Source organism: Hippopotamus amphibius, chromosome X, assembly GCF_030028045.1.
Source record: "Hippopotamus amphibius kiboko isolate mHipAmp2 chromosome X, mHipAmp2.hap2, whole genome shotgun sequence".
NCBI lineage: Eukaryota > Metazoa > Chordata > Mammalia > Artiodactyla > Hippopotamidae > Hippopotamus > Hippopotamus amphibius.
Window position 1 is genome coordinate 41,736,915 of NC_080203.1, and position 5,909 is coordinate 41,742,823.

Below are 5,909 nucleotides of genomic sequence, written 5' to 3' on the forward strand. Positions count from 1 at the left end.
AGATCGAGACCACCATTTTATTGGTTTATTTTTCTGTTTGTTCTGTTTTTTGGTTGTTTGTTTTCTTTTTCCTAACTTCCTGTGGGTTACTTGTATCATTTTTAGAATTCTATTTTAATGATCTATAATACTTTGGGGTGTATCTCTTTGCATGACTTTTCTAGTGGTTGCTCTAAGCATTATATAATATGCACATAACTTATTAGAGCCTACTGGTGTCGACATTTTTCCAGTTTGAGTGAAGTATAGAAATCTTATCTCCCTTTACACTCCGTCCTTTATAATGTAGTGGTCTGTTTTCTTATTTTCTTACATTTTTTTCTAGCTTTATTAAAGTATAATCTATAAGTATATAATTGTCTTTTTGTTGTTTTTTTGGTTGGATTTTTTAAAATTGGAGTATAGTTGCTTTATAATATTGTGTAGTTTCTACTGTACAGCAAAGTGAATCAGCTATATGTATACATACATCCCCTCTTTTTTGGATTTCTTTCTCATTTAAGTCACTACACATCATTGAGTAGAGTTCCTTGTGCTATACAGTAGGTTCTCATTAGTTATCTATTTTATACACAATATCAATAGTGTATATATGTCAATCCCCATCTCCCAATTCATCCCACCCCCCAATTGTCTTACATGTTACTTCTACATACATTGAGAACCACATCAGACAGGGTTATAAGTTTTGCTTCAACCATCAAACATAATTTAGAAAACTCAAGAGGAGAAAGAAAGCCTATTGTATTTACCTATGTTTTTGCTTACCATGTTGTTTCTTTTTCCTGATGTTCTAAGATTCGGTTCCTTCTTTGATTCCTTTCTATTTAGAGAACTTCCTTTAGTCATTCATTCTTTCAGAGTAGGCCTGCTGGTGACAAATGGTCCTTAATTTTCCTTCATCTAAGAATGTCTTTCGATTCTTCACCTTGATTCCTGAAGGATATTTGCACTGGATTCTGGATTGACATTTCTTTTCTTTTAGCACTTCCTCCTGGTCCCCATGGTTTCTGATGAGAAATCTGCTGCCCTTTGAATTGTTTTTCCCCTATGGGTAAAGTGGTGTTGTTCCCTCCATGTTTTTTTTAAATTAACTTTTATACGTATACATATATCCCCTCTTTTTTGGATTTCCTTTCCATTTAGGTCAGCACAGAGCATTGAGTAGAGTTCCCTATGCTATACAGTAGGTTCTCATTAGTTATCTATTTTATACATAGTAGTGTATATATGTCAATCCCAATTCTCCCTCCCTGTTCTTAAGACTTTGCTTTGGTTTTTAGAAGTGTGATTATGATGTGTTTGGATGTGGATTATATTGGGGTTTATCCTGAGTGGGATTCACCCAGCTTCTTCTTAGTTTGTGTTTTCTGCCAAATTTAGGAAGTTTTCAGCCATTATTTCTTCTAGTGCCTTTTTAGCCCCACCTCTTTCTCCTTTCCTTCCAGAACTCATGTCATGAATGTTAGATTTTTGTTGTTATTATAGTTGCACAAGCCCCTAAGGTTCTGTTCTTTTTTTCCATTCCCATCTACTTTCTCTCTGATGTTCAGAATGGGTCACGTCTGTTGTTCCATCTTGGAGTATGCTGACACTTCCCCTGTGGCCCCTCCACCCTGCTGTTGAGCCTATCCTTTGAGTTTTGGGAATGTTTCAGTTCTAAAATTTCCAGTTGTCTCTTTATATCTCTATTTCTTTGCTGAGACTTACTATTTTTTAATTTGTTTCAAGCGTGTTCATATTTGCTCATAGAAGTGTTTTTATGATGACTGCTTTAACATCTTTAGCAGATAATTCTAACATCGCCATCATCCTGGTGTTGGCATCTATTGATGGTCACTGTTCAATCAGTTGGAGCTCTTCCTGCCTCTTAAAAAGATGAGTCATTTTTTATTGCAGTTTGCCTATTTGGGGGATTATGAGATTCTGCATCTTATTTAAACCTTCTGTTTTAGCCAGCTTGCTCAGACACCATGTTGCTGGGAGAAGGAGGACATGGTCTCATAACAGCCATGTGAGATAGAAGTCCAAGGTCCCCACTCAGGCTCCACTGACATCCAGAAGCCAGGCAGGAGTGGGGGGTCAGGCTCCCCACTAAGCCTCCACTGGGAGGGGAGGGTGTACCTCCATTGGTACCATGGGGTGAAGGACCTCGTTATGGTCTGGTGGCAGTGAAAGCCCCGGCCCCATGCTAGGCCTTTTCTGAAACCACCCTGGGTGGGGGGTGTTGGGACACCTCCGTTACAGCCTGCAATTGTGGTATCTCACTAAGTCTCCTCTGGCATGGGGCAGGCAGGGCCAGCTTTCTTTATGGTGTTTGGTTGCTGTACAGCAATTTTTATCTGAAAGTCTTCTGTGTCAGGCTGTCTCTTTCCCGTTCCTTTGCCTAGGGACAGCTGGATTTTATAAGGTTTTTTAAATTAATTAATTATTTTTATAAGGGCTTCTTTTGTCTGTCCCATGGGCACTTCTGGATTCCCTGCCTCTGCAGAACCAAGTCCAGGATATATGAGGCAAAAAGGAAACCCAGGGAACTCACCACTATGCTTTTCCTCAGGTCCTGAGCTCCCTAGCTGCTCTGCCTTCCTCTCTCCATCTTTCAGAGTCTTATTAAAAAAAAAAAACATGCATAATGTCAAGGGCTGTTATTTGACAGCCTGTATTTTTACTTTCTAAATCAGGCAACCCTACCAAGAATCCCTATTCCTCACTGAGGCAGTGAAGACAACTTGTGAATTTCAGATGAATTTTCAATCACAGGGAGTGGAACAATAAGAAGGTTCTGCTTAACCCCTGTTAACTCAGAAATATTAACTCCTTTTTTTGGGGGGGAATTAAGCTGAACAGCCAACTTTCTTGCACATTTCTGTTAATCAAGTTTTACTGTGCTTCTAGAACCTTGGCAAACATCCCTTCCCATATATTTGTCAGTGACATTGAGTTTGTGTTAATGAGGCCCTCTGCTGTCTGCACAGAGAAGGGCAATGCCATAAATCTAGAGGCTGCAGCAAATTTCTCTGTACTGTAACAGGGCAGAGCAGGAGTTCATAAATTACATTCAATTATCACAGATCCCCAAACTTTCGGGAGTTGCAGTGCCCCAGCTCTGTTCCACTTCAAGATACTTTTCCTTCTCACAGAACTGTGTAGTGACATAGTTTAAAAATGAAGGTTATGTCAGATTACATCTTGGTTATTTATTGACAAGATTTCTCCTTAACCCCCAAATTGGGGTTCTGGGAGACACCTTGGGGCTTCACTGACACAGGCCTGGGCATGGCGGCCAGTACCATTTGCCAGAGAAAGGAAAGGACTCACAGGGGCCAAGCTAGGACATGGAGTTGTACTGGCCGGGAACCCTCCAGGGCCTTTACTCCACCATATTAAGAAGGAAGTACAAGGGGAAGATGAGACGAAGCGGGAGAGTAGCACAGACATATATATACTACCAACTGTAAAATAGATAGCCAGTGGGAAGTTGTATAACAAGGGGAGTTCAACTCGAGGATGGAAGATGCCTTAGAGGACTGGGAGGGGGAGGGTGGGGGGGACTCGAGGGAGGGTGGGGGGGAGTCGAGGGAGGGAGCGAATACGGGGATACGTGTATAAAAACAGATGATTGAACTTGGTGTACCCCCCCAAAAAATAAATAAATAAATAAAATTTAAAAAAAAAAAAGAAGGAAGTACAAGAGTGTCAGAGCTGGGGGGCCAGGCAGACCTTGACCTGTGGAGAGGGGGCTGGCTTTCCCACGAGCATTGCCTTCTGCTCCATCCAGGCCTTCGCTGAGAAGAGTCCTGAATTGGGGCGTGAAGGGAGGCAGTGGGACCTGACCTTGCTCCCAACCAGGGGAAGGCAATCTGTCATAAGGGACCCCGACGCGTATTCCCAGGAGGCCGTGGGAAGGAGAGCACAGTACAGCCACTCACCCCACTGAAGCTCTTCCCTCTCTTCCTCTGACCCATGAGAACAAAATTACAATAGGTGCTGACCCCTTAGGGTTCCCCTGCAGGGAGAAAGGAGGAGAGCTAACATGAGTGTCAGGGTTGGCTTACATGTCAAGTGCTGTTCTAAACACTTTACATGAGTCGTTTCACTTAATCCTCACAGCACCACCTAAGGGCCTGCTGTTATTATCCTTTTCTAGACCACACAGCCCATGTTCTTAGTCACCACACTGAACTTTCGGTAAGTGATGGAACTCATATTTGAACTCAGGTCTGTGAAGAACTTGCAAACGTAAGGTGCCTAGGCGAGGAGGTCAGATGGATAGAAGTTGTGTGCAAGACCCCACCAGCCTGCGCGTGAGGGGGCCTACACACACACACACAGAGGAGAGAGCTACACGCCAGTCAGAGTGGGTCTCGAGCTGTTGCTGCCCTTCTGCCGGGCCAGCCAGGTAAGAGCCACAGAGGTAGCAGCTACTCCCATGTGGAAACTGTGGCTGAGAAGGGCCCTGAGGGGACTTGTGGGGCACTGCTCGTGTTCTGTTGTTTTGATCTGGGCGCTAGGTGTGCTCAGTGTGTGAAAATTCATTGAGCTGTAAACTTATGAACTGCCACTTTATTCGCCAATACAAAGTTGTGTTTTTTTTCAAAAGCAAAAGGGGGTCCGGGAAGATGATATAGATGTACTTTTGCCGATTCCTTCTGCTAAGTACAACTGGAAACTCTGCATAGCATGTATGAGACAATCACAGGAGACTCTGAAAGGTGGAGAAGGCACGGAGTCCGAGAACGGGTGTTCGGACTCAAGGAATGACATGGTGGTGAGTTCCCTGAGTTTTCTTCTTGCCTCATTTTGCCAGACTTTGAGCTGAAGAAGCTGACAACCTGGAAAAGCTAATGGCTGCAGATTAAAAAGCCTCAGCAAAAGTCATCTCTCTCTAGGAAAGGGGCAGTCTAGGAAGACAGAACAGTTTAGATATGAATCTCTCTACTGTGTTTAAACACCACAGGAAAACCTGTGGCCCCACCCCCACCAGCAAAGCCTGAGCAGGGAGCAAAAACCTCAACTTCCGGCCCCCAAGCTCCCACCCGCGTCCCCTGCCAGGTGGGGTACGAGAGGAGGCAGAGGAGGAAGCTGGACTCTCATCCTCACTGGGTGATAATGTGGTCCCCCCTCAGGCATCCCTGGAGACCACGTCGGGAGTCAGGACTTCCACACCCACAAGGCGGTAATCTGACTACCCTTCCCTTCCTGGCTGGGTGGTGTCAGAAGTTCTAGCAGAGAGCTAAGACTTTCTCTGTCACCCAGCAGTAATGAAGCCACACCCTTCCCACCCTGTGGTGTCAGTGGAAGTCATGTGGGGAGCAGTAAGGAGAGACTTCTACCCTCCCAGCCAGGAGGTATCAGTGGAGGCCTAGTGGAGGCCAGAACGCCCACTCCTGTCCACCAGTAACTGGGAGGCTCCCTACTTGCTTGTCGGTGGAGGCTGAGTGGGGACCTGTACTTCGACCCCCAGCTGGCAGTCCTGCGGTGGTATCCCAACACCTCTCTTCCTGTGCCCGAGCCGTGTCAGAGGGAGGCAGCTGAGACAGAAGGCTTAGAAGAGATCCAAAATGATTTAATCAGACACTACAGCAAAGAGGATCTAAAGATGGCAAATAAGCACAAGAAAAGATGTTCAATATCATCAGCCATGAGGGAAACGCAAATGAAAACCACGAGACATCACTACACCCCTCTCAGAATGGCTAAACGAAACCCAAAAAGCCAAATGGTGACATCACCAAAGGCTGGCGAGGATGCGGAGAAACTGGACCATTCGTACACGGCTGCTGGGAATGCGAAATGGTGCAGCCACTGTGGAAACCAGCTTGGCAGTTTCTAAAAAAAAAACCAAACGTGCAACCACCATACGACTCGGCAACTGTGTTTCTGGGCATTTATCCCAAAGAAATAAAAAT